General features: G+C 48.7%; 1 protein-coding gene and 1 long non-coding RNA gene across 2 annotated transcripts in view; one reads left to right on the top strand and one right to left on the bottom strand.

The window, feature by feature from the left end:
* Positions 1–20344, bottom strand: part of POU2F3 (POU class 2 homeobox 3) — an 88299-nt gene that overhangs the window by 57722 nt on the left and 10233 nt on the right. The window lies entirely within an intron of this gene.
* LOC104650666 (uncharacterized) lies at positions 1842–19743 on the top strand. Its single transcript, XR_744260.2, has 7 exons — positions 1842–1948; positions 7106–7136; positions 11586–12527; positions 13561–13713; positions 14358–14407; positions 14771–14850; positions 19090–19743. It is a non-coding gene; the product is annotated as an uncharacterized LOC104650666 (long non-coding RNA).

The raw sequence follows: 20344 nt of genomic DNA, 5'->3' as shown, positions 1-20344 counted from the left end.
CTCTACTGAGAGGAAGCCATAATTAATATTTGTTTATTTTATTTATTTATTCTGAGACAAGGTCTTACTCTGTCACCCAGGCTAGAGTGCAGTGATGCCATCCCAGCTCACGGCAACTTCTGCTTCCTGGTTTCAAGTGATTCTGCCTCAGCCTCTCTAGTAGCTGGGATTACAGGCACCCACTGCCACACCTGGCTAAGTATTTTGTATTTTTAGTAGAGATGGGGTTTCATCATATTGGTCAGGCTGGTCTTGAACTCCTGACCTCAGGTGATCCACCCACCTCCGCCTCCCAAAGTGCTAGGATTACACGCTTGAGCCACTATGCCTGGCTTATGATCTTTTTTATAATTTTTTTCATGAATATATACCACTCTGTATAGACTTTTACCCCACTTTTTCTAGTGAGCATCATAAATATTTCTCCTACGTGATTAAGGAACATCATAAATGCTTCTATACTTACAAATATTCTTTTAATTGCTACATAATATTCCATTATATGGATATACCATGATTTGCTTAAACATATACCTATTGTTAGTGGATTGTTTTCACTCTTTGCTACAATAAAACTTCCTATTCACATAGCTCTCCGGGACCAGAGCTGCCACACAACCTTCCTTTGGGCCCTCTGTATTACTGGCTCTATAACAGCAAGGAAAATAATTATTTATTAAATACAGCACACTCAGAGCCCAGCACTGTGCAGCATGTGCATATATATATGTACATATATATGTATATATATTAGGAGCTCAAAATATATTGGTTGAATGAATGAGTAAACACATTCAGAACTCTCAAGATGACTCTGGAATAAAGTCCAGATTCCTTGGCACAGCGTGAAATTCCTGACATGTCCTGTCTCCTGCCTACCTTTTCTGCTCTTATGCCGCTCACAATCTTACCTTACCTTCTTTCCCAAGCACCCTGAGCTCCAGCCACACAAAGTACTCACTCGTGTCCTAAGACACCACGCACTCACGTTACCATGCCTCTGTGCACTGCTCCCCGGCATGAAGTCAGTCCCTCTCTCCTCTGGAATCTGGGAGGCCTCTCTGCTGGCTGCGTGGCACTCATTGCGTGTTTCTGTGTGGCACTCATTGTGTGTTCCCTCTTTGTATGTTTCCCTCTCCTGCTAGCCTATGAATTCCTTGAGAGCTGGATATGACAGCAATCTTTTTGTGTCCTCAATGGCCACAAAATGACTGCACTTCCTAAGAGGGATCAGAGGCTCAAGAAACACCTGAAAGACGAATGAGTGGGGTCTGAGATCATTTCCTTTTCCTCAGCTGTGTCCTAAACAACGATGGGCAAGTGCTGCCCTTTACTGGGTGGTCATGAGGTCATGAGGCATCTCTGAGAGCAGGTGGGCTGGCAAAGTGGGAGCAGAGGATGAAGAGCGATGGGGTCCTGAGCAAGAGGAAGAGGTGAGGTGCAAAATGATCTCTGAGCAAAGCCTGGCTTTCAGATCAGCTATGATGATACATACGATCTGCTAGGGGAGCTAAAGAGAGGAAGGACCCACAGCCACAGTAGTTGTGTTGCAAGGGGTAGATGAAGGTAAAATTGCTTTTATCTTAAAAAAAAAAATTCCTTTGTGACATTGTGATGTTCTAATGTTGTAACATTGGGTTAATAAAGAGTAACATTCAAAGACTTGACAAAAGAACAAATTCATTAATTCAGCAAGTATTTACTAGGCACAGTCTATGTGCAGGGTACTATTCCAGGCACTGGGGATACACTATTGGAGAGGATGGAAGTCGCTGGCCTCATGGAGCTTCTTTTCATGGAGTTGAGAAGACAGAAGAGAACTAAGCAAACAGAAACGTACCGAATGGCAGGATTAGAGTGCAGGGGCCAGCTAGGGCCTCCAGGGAGACTGGCCCCTGGTGCTCCAGGAGAGCAGAGAGCAGCGCATGGCTCAGCCCTTGTCACTCAGGTAAGAGAGCTCTCAGGAGACATGCCCTCCCTCATGGCTCCTAGCCCACGTGTCTAGGTGTAGACATAGGGATATGGCTCACGGCACAGTAAGTGGGTAGAGAGTATCTGAGGCTGATCAGAAACAGGGTGACCTGGGAAGGCCACTCAACGCCACTCGAGGAGGTGACATTTTCTCTGAACAAAGTGAGGACCCAGTCTTTCGAAGGCCTGGGGAAAGATCACTTCAAATGGAAAGACTGGCCCCTGAGGCAAGAACAGGCTTGCATGCCGAGGGACGGTAACGAAGTCAGCATGACCGGAGAAAACAGTGATGGAGATAGTTGGCGTGGGATCCGCCAGTCGGGTCGTGATGAAGACTGCAATTTTCAATGCAAGGAAGATGGGTTGATCTGAGGGTCCTGAGCAAAGGAGTAACATGATCTGACTTAAGTCTTTAAACCTGCAGGGGTAAGAGATGAGGAAGGGAGGAGGACTGGGAGGCTGCTGCGATGGCCCGAGTGACAGGGCCGCAGGCTGCACAGGATGGCGGCAGTGGATGCACTGAGCGGCGCCGGGAGGCACTTGACTGGGAAGCAGACAGGGCCAGCTGGCGCGGGGATGTGGAGGGTAGGGAGAAGAAAGGAATCAAGGATGATTCCGAGGGTTTGGGCTTCTTTGATGTCGTGGTGCCATGCACTACGGTGGGGTGACTTGGGGAGGAACTCAAGAGTTATGCTTGGGACATGCAGGGTTTGAGATGTCAATTAGATATCCCAGAAGAGGTGGGAAAGTGAGCTTGACTCAGGAGAAGTGTTCGGTCAGGAGGTAGCAGTTGGGTAGCCCTCAGCTTATGGGTGGTGGTTCCTAAAGCCACAGGACCCAGTGAGGTCACAAAGGAACTGAGCCCAGATGAGGAAGAAAAAGGGATCAAGGGTGGATAATGAGGAGGCACCAGCCAAAGAGGCTGAGGAAGAGTGGGCAGTCAAGTCGAAGGAAGACAGGGCATGTGTGCCGCCCTGGAGGGTAAGAAGGGAGGGGCTTTCAAGAGGAGGAGACGATATGCATTTGAATGATACCTAGAAAGTAAGAAAAAAAGCACTGTATAACAGTTTGACTTGGAGAAGGTCATCAGGTTTGTGGACAATCCAAAAACGCCTTCACTTTTGATTTCTGTGAATGCCATTATGATGTTGTTTGTGAGACCTATGACACGAAAAAAGTGTGTAAGCACAATTAAGAGATTAATTTGAAAACTCATCATCACAATCAAACATTTCTGTTGCCCGGAAGTTTTACCACGGCCCCCTTCTCAAAAGGCCTTTCACCCTGAGGATGCACCTGCTTCACTTGGAGAATGATGATGGAGTTTCCCCTTCTCATCAAATTCCTTCTTACCTGCAGCAGTATCTCTAATTTTCCTTGTTCCCAGGCAAACTGAATGGCAGGATTAGAGTGCAGGGGCCAGCCAGAGCCTCCCGGGAGGGCACACAGTAGTGAATGGCTCAGCCCTTGGAGCTCAGGTAAGAGAGCTGTTGGGAGACACAGCCTCCCTCACGGCTCCTAGCCCATGCGTCTAGGTGGAGACATAGGGACACAGTCAGTGGAGGCATTAGGTTCATATCTGGTGATGCTGTTGATTCTCCCTCCAGATCTGGCTGAAGAGGAACCGACACACCCCTCACTTTACTGCCAGGCTTGTTCTGATTTCCTTCTGTGGTCCCTGGACTTGTTCTATGCAGCAGCTCTCCCCACCCAGCCTACAGGAAGGCCTTGGAGGTGGTACCAGGGGACTGCAGACTGTGATTTAGCTCATGGGGGCTCTACTGTGGCCCCAGTGCTCCAGATTAAGGCAATTGGCCAGTCATTCCTGGAATGCTTAAATTCATTCATCTTTGAAACAGCACTAGGTACTCCTCTTTCCCAGAGAAAGGGAGGGATTCAATGACTATATTGTGTTTAATACTGGTCCATGATCACCAGACACTTTTCTAATCCTGTAAGATACTGTGTGGAAGAGCAGCAGAGTATATTTAGAAAGAGTCCTGGACTGGAAGTCAGAGGACTGGGGTTCAAGCCCAAGCTCCGTCACCACCAAGCTACGTGAACTTGGTCAAAGCAGGCACCTCCTGATGCCTCAGTGGTATAATAAGGTCATGGTTCTTGTTGCATTCCCTTTCCAGGAATACAGTGAAAAGTGAGTGAGATAAGCTGAGAGCTAGGCTTTTAAACTGCAGAGCTGGGTTCCAGACACCCTAGACTACTCTCCCAAAAGGTGGAGCCTGATCTTGTGTTAAGGACTTTGCCTATGGTGCTCCCTCTGAAATGCCCTTCTCTCCTTCTCTTCTACCTAGAAAGTATTCATCCTTCAAGACCTAATTCAAATGTCACATTCTCCAAGAAGTTTATTCAGAGCAAAACAAAGGATGTCCTCCTCTGTGTTTCTGCACCATTCATTTATTCATTCATTCATTGACAGGGTCAGTCTCACTCTGTTGTCCAGGCTGGAGTGCAGTGGTGTGATCTCAGGTTACTGAAACCTCCGCCTCCTGGGCTCAAGCAATCCTCCTACCCCAGCCTCCAGAGCATCTTGGACTACCGCCACGTAGAACCATGCTCAGCTAATTTTTTACTTTATTTTTTTGTGGAGATGAGGTCTTATTATATTACCCAGGCTAGTCTTGAACTCTGGGCCTCAAGTGATCCTCCTGTCTTAGCCTCCCAAAGTTCTGGGATTACAGGCATGAGCCACTGCACCAGCTCGTAACCCTTATAGCACATACCATGCTTTTTAGAATCAGTGGCTTATGTGTCTATTTCCCTCATGAGATTATGAACTCTCAGAGGCCAGGGTTATTATATCTTGCTCATCTTTGTGCCCCAAGTATCTAAAACAGTGCCTGACACACAGTAGGTACTGAAGGACCATGTATTTAACGGATCCAAATCACTGAGAAACTGACATAACCTAACCTCTTCAGACCCAAGAAACCACAGGCATCTGCAGTCACAGAAACCTGAACACGTTCTATTTCCAAGCCCTGGCTCCGTCTTTGGAAGATGGCTGCCACTGCAGAAAAAACAGAACAGGACAGAACACATATGGCCAGCAGCATTGTTTTCAGAGTCCAACACCAAAGTCTAATCACGGAGGGGAAAACACCTTCCTGAGGTCACACATAGCCTCAGAGAACCTGAACCAGGACAACGGCTCAGATTTCTCAACTATCAAACTCACACTGTTCTTTCAATAAATCCAATGCACTGAGTGACGCAGAAAAAACAACTGAGTATGGCTTTCGACTTTCACCAAAACTTAGGCTAATGAAGAGGACAGGTGCAGATCAAGTCTGGAAGTGATCAGAGCAGAGAGCAGAAAGCGATACATAAAAGCAGACCACAGAATCAGAATTAGGAAATATTTGGTAGCCTCTAACAGGAGACCTAAACCAACAAGGTAAAATGTAACAGGAATAAATACAAAGTCCCACATTAAGGCTAAAAAAGTGAACTACATAAAATCAAAGTTAGGGGAGGTGGATCTGTATGCTTAGAAATGGTTAAGATGGCAAATTTTATGTTGTGCATTTTTTTTAACCATGACGGAAAAATTTTAAAAAGTAAACCAAAGGTTTTATTAGGGAATTCTAATTTTGACAAATAACGGAAACTGGAAGCCCGCTTTTCAACTTCATATTGGATAGTTGGCTAAAGTAGTCCAGTTGCACAAAGATATGGCCCACTTTTGAGACCATCTGCTATAACGTGGAACCTGACAAAGACTGCTTTCAGCAGTACCAAGAACCAGCCACGAGCTGGAACCAAGAATAGACATAATCATAGCTGATACATAAGGCAATTAAAAATTCATGTGCATATTTTAAGATACTTTACCATCAAAATTGCCATGAGAATTAAATGAGGGATTGTTTTGTGTGATAATGATATTGTGCTTAAGAAGGAAGTTGTGTTTATGTTTTAGAGATGCATATTCCCATATTTAGGACTGAAATATTATAATGTCTACAATTTACAAGAAAATATTCTAGTAACGAGAACGGCAAGAATTTGATGGTTGCAGAGAAGGGGTGATGGGTGCATGGGGGCTCTTCGTATTAGTCTCTCCTTTTGTGTTTGTTTGAAAATGTCCAGAATCAAAAGATATTAACAATAAATTTATCAATAAAATACTTCAGAAAAATAGATGAAGCAATCATGGTGAAATGTTCATTATTATATCCAGATGATAGGTATCTGGCTGTTCACTGAAGTTTCTTTTATTTATTTTCTGTATGTCTGAAATTTTTCAAAATAAAAGTTGAAAAAGTTCCTTGAGGGAACATTTGAAAGCACCTGGCCCTGGTGCCTCGTGCAGTCAGTGCTGAAATAAATGTCAGTGGACTTCTCCTTCTCCCCACACCGTGGTCTGGAAGTGAAGCAGGCTTAGCCTGCAGCTCCAAAGAGCAGAACAGTGGTAGAAGCTGTGGGGAAGCGGGCCTCCTCTCAGTATAAGGAAGAACTTCGAAGAAAGTGAAACTGTCCCACAGTGAAGCCTGCAGCTTCCAAAGCTCCCCATCCCCAGGAATATCCAAGCAGAGGCTGCTTATTTTAGGGCTGTCACAGAAGTAATGTTTGAATTGATGAGGCAATTTGATAGCATCAAAAGGGATCTCAAGTGACCTTCCAAATTCCCTTCATCTGTTACGTCTTAAGATTCAATGCATTTGGATGAAATGTACCAGGACTTTTTCTTCCCCTCCCAGAATCTTGTCACTGTCTACAGCATCTGCAAGGAGAGGCACAGGGAGGACCAAAGAACTCTCTTCCCCATTTCCCTTGGTCCTGTTTGTTCTGCATACAAATAAAAGATTAAGTACACAGAAGGGAGGGGTGGGACAGGAAGGGCTCACAAAGGAAGTTCCAGAATCTCCTATCTGGAGGTCTTGTGGGCAATTGGATGAGATCTGTGCAAAGCTGGAAGGGCCAACAGCTGGGATCTCTCCAGGCCTCTTTTGGTTCTCACGAACCCCTGGCAACCTCTGGGCCAGGAGGCCTCCATGGCAAGAAAGTGGGAGAGGGCATAGGCCTAGGAACCCTGGCTTGTAGGGCTGGGAGGGACCACAGGAGATCATCTAGGCCTTTGGGAAGATGCAGCTTCATTATTCACCTCATTTTACAGGTGAGGAAACTGAGCCTGAGCCTGAACAAGGGTAAGTGACTGCACAAAGCGAAAAAGCTTTTGAAGTATTCAGGTATATGGGGAATGATCCTTAGGGGGAGGCAAAAAAACAAAAAACAAAAAACAAAAAACCATGTCTCCAACCCCAATGCAGTGTGTTCTTCCCACTCTAGCATGACTCCATTCTTGTAATCTTTTTTTTTTTTTTTTTTTTTTTTGAGACAGGGTCTCCTTCTGTCTTCCAGGCTGGAGTGCAGTGGCATGATCATGGCTCACTGCAGCCTTGATCTCCTGGGCTCAAGCGATCCTCCCACCTCAGCCTTCCATGTAGCTAGGACCACAGGTGTGCCACCACAATTGGCTAACTTAAAAAAGAAAAAAAATTGTAGAGACAGAGTCTCACTATGTTGCCAGGCTGATCTGGAACTCCTGGGCTCAAGCAATTCTCCTGCCTCGGCCTCCCAAAGTACTGGGTTTGCAGGCGTGAGTCACTGTGCCTGGCTCTGGCATCTCTTAAACTTGGAGAATGTCTGAGGACTCATCCAACACCCACCTTAGCCCCCCAACACCAGCAGAAACTTGCTCCCACGCAGTACCCAGGACTGTGCATCTCCACTAAACGGTTCCCAGTGAGAAGCCAAGCCAGAGGTGGATGGATTTGGATTAAATATGAAGAGAACATCTAGGTCCACAGAATTTGAATTAAGTGATCAAGAGGGTAAAAGGCACACTAACATTCTAGGGAGCCCCAGGATTCCATTATAATCTCCTTAGGCCAAGATGGCCACAATAACCAATGAAGTCCTGCAGAGAGAGTCCAAGGATCAGAATGGAGGAGGTGCCCAGTGTCAAAAGCAGCCTCCGCCTCTACCTCTCCTCCTCTTGCATCCACGGACAGCGTGGAGGCCAATCAGCAGTGACTTGAGCTGCCCAGTCTAGCCCCTAACACCAAGAGCTGGGCCTGGGACCCCTAGGAGGGCCCTGCTTTCCCACCTCTGAGCTGAGCCAACAGCTCAGCTTGGAAGGCTGATTTGCATAGCTCTGGCAGCCCTGGGATGTGAGTTTGCCTGGGGAGCAATTCTCTGGGTGAGGGAGTTGAAGCGCCAGAACTGTTCAAGCAGGATTTTTCACTTCTGCCTGGTAAACAATGCAGAGAACATTCGGCAATGGGGCTGAGCCTCTCCCATTTCTGGTTCTCTTCTCACCAGCTCTGCTTTCCAGTATAACCCAGTAGGACTTCCAGTGACACTACAGGACCACTTGGCACCTTGTTGGCACTTCCTGGGAGAGCGATCATTAAGCTACTGCGACATTGGAAGCGTTCCTGAGCAGCCAGCCACCAGAGCAAACGGAGAGGTTTCCAGCGTGGCCATTTAAACCAGCCCAAACCAGGCTTTGTTCAGGATGCCCCCAGACACGATGCCTATCTTTTTTGGTACTTGAGATTCATCCAATGAACTGGGAAGTCTGGCCTAATGGTTAGAGTTCTGTCCAGAAAACACACAGTAAACTAGGTTCCAGGGTCCCGTCGGAGGCTCTTTTATGCTGAACTTTGGCGAGTGGCTTCATCTCTGTAGCCTTCAATTTCCTCTAAATATTGTATTAAAGCAAAAAGTTGCTGTCTCCATTCTGCCACCTCCTTCTTAGGAGTGAGGAAATATTTAGGAGGAGCCTGAAAGCAATCCTTAGAGTCACCTGAAGAACAGGAGCCAGAAGGCCCCGTGAGGGACTGGGGGGAGCACTGGCTTAGGAGTTGGGAGGTCTGAGTCTTGTTTCTCCACTAGCTGAGAGTCCTGGGTCAAGCCAGGGTGTGGACAGCAAATGCACAGACATCACCTGCGTGCAAGCCATGCCCAGGGCAGACATCACTAATGGATCCTGGCTTTCCCTTTTCCTTCCCTAAACTCAGGCCTCAGTGACCACCAGAGATGACCAGAATTAGTGCTCCTGAGGACACTCACTTGCTACTCCAAAACTGGATGATCTCTCCGGTTCTCTCTACCCCTGGCAGTCTGTGGACTGGGTTGGTGGGGGGGGGGGTGGTTTCATGGTTTAAAGCTTACACTTCTCTACCCAGAGGAGAGTCAATGTGAACAACCTCAGGGCTCCCTTGTGACGGCCTTTTGGGCATCCTGACGACTTTGTTTCATAGGCAGTCATGAGAGCAAACCCTGAAGCCTGCTCTCCAGGCCAGTCCCACAGATACCAGGAGGCTAGGGCCATGCCACAGGGGACAGGGGAGCTCTGCTGCACCTGCCTTTGCTAAAGAGAAGCTCAGCATCCTCCCCCTGCAATTTCTCATGCCAGTTTTGGAGAAAGGGAAGGTTCCTCACCAAGGTCTCCTTTTTCATCCGGAGATATAACCCCACATTTCTTCTTGGTCTGAGCTGCCCCCCATTCAACAGGAGATTCCCCCCTCAACCCCTTCTCCTGTTGGTCACACTGTGATGCTGCAGTCATGGAGACAGGGGCACAAGTGGCAGCATGGTCAGGGCTAAGTGGAAGGAGCATCCTGAGCAGACGGCACCAGGTTTCAGAAAAGAAGTGTCCAGGCACTCAGGCCACTGCTTCAAAGAACGGGGCCCGAAGATCCAAGTTCCCCATCAAAACCTCAACTCATAGTCCCCTGGCCTTGGAAAAATAGTAAAAGTCCAACTTCAAAGGAAGTTAAGTAAGAGTTCTGTTCTAGTTGCATCCAAAAACACATCTCAGAGAAACACCCCACCCACAGGCTGTTTTTCTATCAGAGCTTTTTTTTTGTGCTAGAGAGGAACCAGAGACTCCTAGTTCTGGACCCACCATTTACAGGTAAGGAAACTGAGTCCCAGAGAGGACAAGTCATGTGCTAAAGGTCACATGACCAGCAAATGGTAACACAGGAACAAAATCTCTGAGCTCCAATTCCCAGACTTGGCTCTCTCCATGACAGCCCATGTGGTTCTTTAAACACTGATTCCAGACCAGCGCCACCCCAGCCCTACCCTAGCCTTGCCAGGGGAAGAGGCTCAGAGAGGTTTAAGGTTAGTAAGAGTCTAAGGGGCTCTTTCCTAGTCCTCTCCCCTAGGCTGAGGAAAGTGGGGGTGAGAAGAGGGGAATGAAAGAACAGGAGGAGCCACCAGAGGCACAGGATTCAGCTGGGCTCTGGCTCTCACGTGGGCACAAAGTGTCCTCAGTGCAGCTCAGAGGGGTGCTCAGACCTGGAGATGCTTTCTCACATATGTAAAACAACTCACACTTTTGAAAACTGCTACAGAGGCCTGGTGCGGTGGCTCATGCCTGTAATCCCAGTACTTTGGGAGGCCGAGGCAGGCGGATCACCTGAGGTCGGGAGTTCGAGACCAGCCTGGCCAATATGGCAAAACCCCATCTCTACTAAAAATACAAAAATTAGCTGGGCATGGTGACAGGTACCTGTAATCCCAGCTATTTGGGAGGCTGAGGCAGGAGAATCACTTGAACCCGAGAGGTGGAGGTTGCAGTGAGCCAAGATTGAGCCACTACACTCTAGCCTAGGCAACAAAGTAAGACTGTCTCAAAAAAAAAAAAAAAAAGAAAGAAAACTGCTACAGATAGACTCTCATTTCATTCATTCCTCACAATTTGTCTTACAAATAAAGAAACTGAGGCTGGAGGAGGTTATGTAACTTGCCCAAGGTCATTTGCTCCAGAGCTGGAGAGAAGGAACTCAGATTTCCAAGTTGTGGCTCCAAGGTCCATGTCTGGTCACCAGAACGCGTGGCTCACAGTGACATGCCCTGCAGATGTTCCTTCATTTTGCAGCACACTTCCATGTCCATTTTTTATTCGATCCTCACCCTGCCTGTGAGGTCTGTAGGGCATCAGTTATAGAACTCTCCCCTCTTCTCTGGAGCTGTGCCCCTAGGGCTGGAGTGCAGAGAAGAGGTGCACTCAGAGGCCCTGAGAACAGAGCAGAAACCCTTGTGGAGGAGCCAGTTAGAGGCTAGAGCCACAGAACCCCAGGCCAGGGTCACAGAGAGCCCCTAAAAGTAAGAATTGAAGGGAATGGTGACCCAGAGATGTGGTAGCAGCAGGCCACCTGGTGCTGAGCCATTTCTGAGGGAAAGGTGTTTGGAGAGGGGAAGCTTTGTCTAAGGAAAGAACAAAAGAGCAGAAAGCAACAAAATGAAAGCAAAGGACAGAGGACCTGTTTCGGGGGTGGAGAAAGGGCTCCTAAGGAAATATCGGCCTTGAACTCTTGCTGTGACCTTGGGAAAATCATCCCCCTTCTCTGACCCCAGTCTCCTCCCCTATAAAATAGGAAAATAGGGCAAGATCAGAGAATTTTCAAACATTTTGGCAGCAGAACACTGTTTTCAAATAATAAGGATTAATTAGTAGCTGACATTTATTGAGCATTTATTACGCACCAAGCTTTGTAGTAAACATTTTATACACATGACAGTATTTAATCCTCACAACCACCCTGTGAGTGGGTGTTCTTATTATCCCCATTTTACAGATGAGGAAACTTGAGGCTCAGAATGGTTAATTACCTTGCCCAAGGTTACTGATTAGTAAACCACTGGGTAGGGACTCAAGCCCACATCTGTCTACCAGCAAAGGCTGTCCATACTACACCATGTTATCTCCAAATGAAGCCTCATATGAAGTTGCTGCAGAAACTCGAGGGGAAAAAAGGACTTTTAGGTCTTCTGGAACTATACCTCACATCTAGTCTCAGTGAATCTGCCCCATCTCATAGCGCTGGGTCCTGGGAGGAGGAGCAGGAGGAGGTGTGTCCACCAGCTCCCTCCCCTTCTTCCTGCTGTGTGCCTGCTTCCTAAGAAGCAAAGACACACTTGAGTTAGGATCAACACGAGGAGCCCACAGTGAGTTGATGTGACACATGCAGCTCCCTGGGTGGCAGAGTGGGCTTCTTGTGGGGTGACAGTCAATGAGAGTTCTGGACGTGTGTGGACAAGATGGTGTGCTGATCACGAGTGAATGTACAGGCAAGGCTGCCCAGGAAACAGGCTACTTCCTAACCGAGGTTCCCTGGAGTGGCTGGTGGGGCACAGCACCCACCATGTGGACACTTTGTCTTCCCCATACTAATAACAGCAAATAGCATTATCATCTGGCAGGGGCTCTTCTAAGTGCTTTACAAATGTTAACTCATGAATCCTCACAGCAGCCCTATGTGGTAGGGACTATTATTACCCCTGTTTCATAAAGTTACAGCGCCTTTAAGTAACTACCCCAAGGTCAGAGCAGAGGAGCCCTTCTTAACACCTTAGAGACACTAACAGGTGCCTGACAAATACTAACTGATGTGTGAAAAGGATTAGTATGTCCTCACAGATCCCAGCATCTCAGAGCTGGAAGTTGTTTTAAGAGACCCTCAGATTCAGACCCTTCGTCTTAGGCACAAACTCAGGCCCCAAGAGGGATAGTAACTCATGTGAGGTCACAGGTTGGTGATAAGATGAGTCCAGAATCCATCTGTTCTCACACCTCTTCTGCCAAACAAGAGAGTGTAGGGATTCTTCTCTGGTCTCACTAAGGGGCAACCTGAGATGATCAGTCCAAGGTCAGCAGAGGAAGAAAGGTGTGAACCCAGCCCAGAACCCACTCAGGGGTCCTTCCCAGGAACTCAGACGTCCTCAGGACACCGAGGAGCTAAACGGAGCCCCGGTCCAGGAAGGGACAGAGACCCAGCCGGCTCTCCTGTGAAGTCGTAACATCTATCCCAGTGCAGACTCCTGGTCTCCTCCGACCAACCCCAGGTTTCCGGCCGTGGAGATGGGGTGGGAAGGGAGCCAGCCAAGTACACACCTCCCTTTGATAACTTGGAGCCCTGGAGCTGACATTTGCCAGCCGGCTTAACCCCTTTTGTCCAAGCTTCCCTCCTCAAGAAAACCTTAATCATCCTCATTTGAATTTCAAATGACCTCTCCCCCTCCCCACCCCAACAGGCTTTGAGGCAGGGATATGGAAATTCACCCTGCAGTATGGAAATCATCGCCCTATGCAAATTGGGCGCGAGACCCCATCGTCATAGCAACCACCCAGTTTCCTCTCCTTTTGGCACCTCCCTGGGCTCCCTGGTTTAGATTTTCTTTCCTTTTTCCAGCCCAAGCAGCTGAAGGGTGGGCAAGCCCCCTACTGGGGAAGGTGAAGTGTCATGTCCCCAGCTGAAGAGCCCAGTGGGGTCCAGATATGCCAGGCCACCTGCCCACACCTCTCGTACAAACCTGGACTGGGCACACCCAGGCAAGACCAACTGCTGGTTTTTCCAGCTGGGCTAAGCCAAGGGTGGGCTAGGCTGTGGTGGGGAAGCCCGTGAGTCTGGGGGAGACCATGAGGCCCTCAGAGGTGGCAGGCAGGAGGAGAGACACGGGGGGCTTTGGTGGTGCCAGTGGTAGGAGATGAAAGGCAGTGTGTGGAACCTGTATGTAAAATGCCATGCAAATGAACACCTATTATTTTTTGAGTCAACAACAGCACTGATGCTTTTGGTAGATGCCTGCAGCTGTTTCCCATGCTCCTGGCTTGGCACAAAGGCCTGCCCTCCCTGAGTCTCCCAGGGATCTGCTGTTACTCCAGGAGCGCCCACCAGCAAGCTCACGAGTCCAGGGAGAGCCCAGGTGGGCACTTTGAACTCTTGGTGTCTGAAGCCCATAGGAATGAAACCCAGTCACTTCCCAAGGCTCTGGTCAGCTTCCTGCCCTGTTGTGCCAGACCCCTCCGGGCTCCAGTGTGGGAGAACTCCAGTAGCCCCTGGGGTGACCTCAAGCCACTTCCCCTTTAAGCACTCTCAGCTTGACTCTGGCCCTCTTCCTCCAAACCAAAGCCTGTGGGGAGTGGGGATGAGAGGAGGGGCTCCTCCTCATCCCCTTTCCACTGCTTCCCCTCCTAGACAGTCCTAGGGGTGGGTCATCTTGTGTAAGCCCTTCAGGTAGGGGAGGGGTCTACACAGACCCAAAACAAATGCTGGCCCCAAGCTCCAACTGGCCATCTCCTCTGCCCCTCCTGCAGTTTCACAACCCCCTGAAGGACCCAAATCTGCCTTGAAAGAACAAACTCGACCAGAAAAGAGACTGCCTCTAGGTGCACCCTGCACTCTGGGGTCTGAAGTGTGTGTCCATTTGTCTGTGCGGGTGCTTGGGGGCTGGGCTGGGACAGACTGAAGCTGCATATCAGTTGCCCGGGATCTGGCTGCTTTTCAAGCCCCTAAGACATCCTAATTTGGTTGCTCATTTCTTTCTGAATTCTTTTTCTACTTTTTCAGCACTTTTCCACATGCAGGTGTTCATTGCTCTAATCGTTTCTGGGGTGGAGGTCGGGGGTGAACTCAAAATACCAAAAGGATTTACTCCCAGCTTGGGGCTGGAGGAGTCTGCAGTTTCAGGTGCCTTAGCGAAGGGCTCAGGCCCAGAAAGCTGTGGTGGCCTGAGTCTCTGGATGATGCTCAGTGCTCAGTCCCCTAGTCTGCAGGATAGGTGGGTATCATGCCACCCCTGCCAGCAAAGGACAGACTGGGACACCCCCTCTCCTGCTGGGCCCCCCATCTTCATCCCCTAATATCTCCAAGAAGACATGCTAAGGAGGTCATAGGAAGATGTACCCAGGGTCAGGTGGAGCCATTGCTCACAGAGGCCACAGGAAAGGGACTTTCTAATACACAATGCAAACTCCACGAAGGTAGGGTACCGCAAGGTATGGTCCAACGACCAAAGCTGGTCTGTGCACTGTTGAGGTCCGGGACCAGATATGGACAAACAGTGAGTGTGAGAATTTGGAAACACTGGGTGGGTGCAGTGGATCACACCTGTAATCCCAGTATTTTGGGAGGCCGAGGTGCGCGGATCACCTGAGGTCAGGAGTTCGAGACCAGTCTGGCCAACATGATGAAACCCTGGCTCTACTAAAAATACAAAAATTAGCCAGGCATGTGCCTGTAGTCCCAGTTACATGGGAGGCTGAGGCAAGAGAATTGCTTGGACCCAGGAGGCGGAGGTTGCAGTGAGCCAAGATCATGCCACTGTACTCCAGCCTGAGTGACAGAGCAAGACTCCAACTCAAAAAAAAAAAAAAAAAAAAAAAATTTAGAAATGTTAGTAGCACATCCAAGCACTCCATCGGTGGGACCCTCCAGCTGAATTGGGTGTGAGCCCTTTTGGGCGTGGTTGAGTGTGCATGGGTGGGTGCAAGCTCTGTGCTGTAGGGCGCAGTAGGTCTGGGTACATGTCTGTGATGGGCTGGAAACATAAACACTGGTCCTCCACCCAGACTGTTTGAGAAGCAGTGCTCTAAGGAAGGACCACTCATAAACTAAGGGAACTCTGGAAGGTAAAAGATGGCTCACGGATGCCTCCCACACCAGATTCCCTCTCCTTTCTCTCCTTTTTGTGTGGACGGAAAAGGAGTCCATGTTCTCCTGGGGGCTGCAAAGGTGGCAACTGGGGTCAAGGGGTGACCAGTTGCTTAAGATCTCCAAGAGAAAGAGGAAATGGCATCGGGCAGGACTAGCCCCGCTCCTCATGGCTCATCTGAACTGCATGATCCTGCCCCGCTGCTTACCCTAGTCCTGGGTGTTGACCTGGGAATCTAGATGAGGAAGTATCTATGGTTGTAAGTCATGGAACAGATGTGAGCTGCTGTTGTGGCTGTTTTATTTGAGAAGGTTCTCTGAGCACTGGAGGCAGACAGGCAACTCCTGGCACCACAGGCTGTTCTCCTGCGATATCTGGCCCATGGAGCCACAGTCTGAAGCTTGAGGGGTGAATCAGCACCTATGAACTTCCCTGTCACAGAAAGCAGAAACAAGCTGGGGTGGAAGCCACTCTGAGAAGGGCAGAACAAGGCTGGGTGCGGTGGCTCATGCCTATAATCCCAGCACTTTGGGAGGACGATGCAGGTGGATCACTTGAGGTCAGGAGTTTGAGACCATCCTGGCCAACATGGTGAAGCCCTGTCTCTACTGAAAATATAAAAATTAGCCAGGCACGGTGGCGTGCACCTGTAATCCCAGCTATTCTGGAGGCTAAGGCATGAGAATCACTTGAACCTGAGAGGCAGAGGTTACATTGAGCCAAGATCACACCACACTGCACTCCAGCCTGGACAACAAATTGAGACTCATCTCAAAAAAAAAAAAAAAAAAAAAAAAAAAAAAAAAGGGACAGAACAAGAGACAATGGACTTACACAGCAGCATGAGGGTCTTAGGTGAGAGAAAAGAAAGGACTTCCAGGCACTAAGGATGGCATCCTGTAAGAATAGGCAGCCACAGCCAGGAACAGTGGCTCACACCTATAATCCCAGCACTTTGGGAGGCCAAGGCAGGCGGATCAGGAGGTCAGGAGTTCCAGACCAGCCTGGCCAACATGATGAAACCCTCTCTCTACTAAAAATACAAAAAATTAGCAGGGAATGGTGGCACACGCCTGTATTCCCAGCTATTTGGGAGGCTGAGGCAGGTGAATTGCTTGAACCTGGGAGACAGAGGTTGCGGTGAACCGATATCATGCCGCTGCACTCCAGCCTAGGCAACAGAGCAAGACTGTCTCAAAAAAAAAAAAAAAAGGCAGCCAAAAGAAATTGTGGGGTTGGTTTTTCTTAGAGATGTAAAATAGACAAAAAAATAAGTCTCCAAGAAAGTAGAATCTCTCATTTTCCAGGGCTGGTTTTGAAATGTCTCCAAAAGAAGAGAGAGGTATGGACAAGATATCCTGTCAGGAGTTCATATCAGGAATATCATGACCCCTCAATGTCTGGTGAGCTACAGTTTCATTCCTCTCTTCCAGCGAGGTGGGGGACAGAGCAGTACAGACTGAGGGGCAGACACTAGAGGCCACACAGCCCACTCCTTCATTTTATTCCTGCACTACCCTTCTCCTCCCATTATGCCAAGGAATTTCAAGTCCTGGGCACAAGTGCATGCAGGACTTAATGATGGACTCTGAAAATTGTACACCATCATACAAATACAGTTCAGACTTGCTCTGTCATTTCATCATAAAAAGGGAGTGCGAATGTGTGTGTGTGCGCGCGTGCATGCTCACACATGTGCCTCATCTAGCGATGGTTGTCAGCCAGGCATGATAGTTCATGTCTGTAATCTCAGCACTTTGGGAGGCCACGGTGGGAGGACTGCTTTAGGCCAGAAGTTCAAGACCAGCTTGGGCAACATAGCAAGATCCTGGCTCTACAAAAAGATAACTTAAAAAAATTAGCCAGGCCTAGTGGTGCACACCTGTAGTCCAGTTACTTCAGAGGCTGAAACAGGAGGATCACTTGGGTGCAGGAGTTCAAGGTTGCAGGGAGCTATGATTGCCCTACCACACTCCAGTGTGGGTGACAGAGTGAGCCACTGTCTTGAAAAAACTAACTAAATAAAAATGGTTGTCAAGTACTTACTAGATTTCTCCTGTCCTGTCTGCCAGCTTAAGAATAGTTTTATCAATATTTGGACTGAAAAATCACACTCATCTCTAAAAGTCTTCTGCCTCTTCCCACCTGGAACCTCACCTCTCACCTGTCATTTTCAGCTGGTTTTCTGGGAGCCAGCAGGGTCTCATTCTTTCTCTGGGACCTTATGAGAATCACTAACCTCCTGGGCCTCAGTCGTGCTTCCCTCTAAAATCATGTCTGTGCCTTCTGGAAGCCATGCTGAAAATCCTCTGGGTTAGGTGGGGTGACTTTCTGCAGAGGGTCCCCAAACAGTGGACTCGCCTCTGAGGTCCTTCTGCAGGGTGGGGCCGAGGTTAGTCATTCCTCCTCACAGACAAGACAAGGGAGGCCAGGGAGGAAGGGCAACAGGAAGGGGTGGCTGACAAAGCCCAGTCCCCTCCCTCGTCTCTAGCTTCCCCCTTTTTCTCCTGGGCTTCCTTCTTGGGGTCCTTCCTTCCCAGATCTCTGAGCAAGGCACTTGCTCTACAGTCCTCTGGGTTTGAAGCCCCACCCGCTGCCCCTGGCCCTAACCCCTGCCAAATGACAACTGAGACTAAGGGATATGGGGGTGCTGGGAGGAACTGTGGCTTCTTGGACTGGATTAGTCTACCTGTGGGGGACTTGGCTCCCCTCCGGCCCTCCGTGCCATCCTCTATAGTTCTGGCACCTCCTCTAATGCTAGCATTGTCCTTTTTTGTTTTGAGACAGACTCTCGTTCTGTTGCCCAGGCTGGAGTACAATGGCGCTGTCTTGGCTCACTGCCACCTCCGTCTCCTGGGTTCAAGTGATTCTCCTGCCTCAGCCTCCCAAGTAGATGGGATTACAGGCACGTACTATCACGCCTGGCTAATTTTTGTATTTTTAGTACAGATGGGGTTTCACTGTGTTGTCCAGGTTGGTCTCAAACTCCTGACCTCAAGTGATTTGCCTGCCTTGGCTTCTCAAAGTGCTGGGATTCCAGGCATGAGCCACAACACCCGGACAGGTACCATTGTCTTATGTCCTCCGTCCCCAGTTCCCCATGTTGACTCCCAGTACCTTCCTACCACCATCTTTTTTTTTTTTTTTCGCCCTTGTTACCCAGGCTGGAGTGCAATGGCGCGATCTCGGCTCACCGCAACCTCCGCCTCCTGGGTTCAAGCAATTCTCCTGCCTCAGCCTCCTGAGTAGCTGGGATTACAGGCACGTGCCACCACGCCCAGCTAATTTTTTGTATTTTTAGTAGAGACGGGGTTTCACCATGTTGACCAGGATGGTCTCGATCTCTCGACCTCGTGATCCACCCGCCTCGGCCTCCCAAAGTGCTGGGATTACAGGCTTGAGCCACCGCGCCCGGCGCTCCTACCACCATCTTTAGGTAGAAAGTCATCAGAAAGACTCAGGCTTAGTTCTGTCCTTCTCAAGGTATAGGAGCTTGGGGCGAACTAACTGAGGTTCTTTCTCATCACCAGCCTCATTTCTCCACCTGTGAAGTGGACTAAAAATACCTACTCTCATAGAGCTGTTGTTAAAGCCAAATGCATGAAGTGTTTGGGAACACCCTTACAGACACATGTCACTGTTACGCAGGCAGACATGAGTTCCTGCACTAGAAGGACAACTCCTTGAGGACAGGGATGCTCTTCATCTGAGCCCGGAATCTGCCACTAAGTTATCCTCCAAAGATGCTGGTTATACAACTACAAGCCAAGCGAGGTCAGAGAAGAGGGTCGGAGCCCAAACAGAGAAGACAGCCGTGGGTGTCGGAGGAGAAAAGACTGAAAGGGAAGCTGAAGAAAGGAATGGGGAGGAGACCAGGAAAAAGGAGGAAGAGAGAGAGCTCAGAACTGAGGAAACCTGCACGAAAATGCACGATCTGGAAACAGACAGAAAGAATTGTGAAAAGCAGAACTGTGCGAACCTCTTTTAAAATTCAGCCTTTAGAGATTATCTAGTCCAAACCCTGCCTTTATGGGGAGGAAAAATAAAGGTCTCTGTAGGGAAACACTTGCCAAGATAATGTGCAGGGAGTTAATGGCAGACCCAGGATAAGAGCCTGATAGAGTCAGACAAGCCTGATGACTTTGATTTCTGGTTATAAGCTGTGTGATACTGGGCAAGTTAGTTTCTCATTCTGAGCCAGTTTACTCATCAATGAAGATGAAGTTAATCATGTCTCTATCTCGTAGCCTAATTGTAAGAATTAAATGAGATGCTGTAAATAAAGTTGCCTGCATGTGCCTGTGGTGGGAGGAGGCTCTGTGAATGTTACAGTCTCTTTCTCCTTCCCCCTGACCCTCCGTTCTTTCCTCCCTTGTGACTGAGGCAATGATGTGACCAGGCGTGGTCAAAAGTCACAGGGTTAGCTACATCTGCACTTGGGGGTTGTCAGTTACAGACCTGGGGGCTTTTGAAATGTGGGTAAGGCTATATTCCCAACAACCACTTAATTGAGAACAGAAAGAAACTGTTGTCAGCCTCAAGAATGGAGTAAAGCCTGGGTGCAGGGGCTCATGGTTGTAGTCTCAGCTACTTGGGAGGCTGAGGCAGGAGGATCCCTTGAGCCAGAAGTTCTAGGCTGCAGTAGCCATGATTGTACCACTGCACTCCAGCCTGGGCGACAGAGGGAGAACCTGTCTCAAAAAAAGAAGTGGAGGAAAAGTAAAAACAGATTAGGAAGCAGTAGGTAGGAAACACAGAAAAGCTGATAGTTCAGAAACATAGAAAGAGGAAAGAGTAAGGGCCGGGTGCGGTGGCTCATGCCTGTAATCCCAGCACTTTGGGAGGCCAAGGTGGGTGGATCACAAGGTCAAGAGATGGAAACCATCCTGGTCAACATAGTGAA

The sequence above is a fragment of the Saimiri boliviensis genome, chromosome 6, assembly GCF_048565385.1.
Source record: "Saimiri boliviensis isolate mSaiBol1 chromosome 6, mSaiBol1.pri, whole genome shotgun sequence".
Classification (NCBI taxonomy): Eukaryota; Metazoa; Chordata; class Mammalia; order Primates; family Cebidae; genus Saimiri; species Saimiri boliviensis.
The sequence above is the reverse complement of the archived record's forward strand: the minus strand, read 5'-3'. Positions and strand labels throughout refer to the sequence as shown.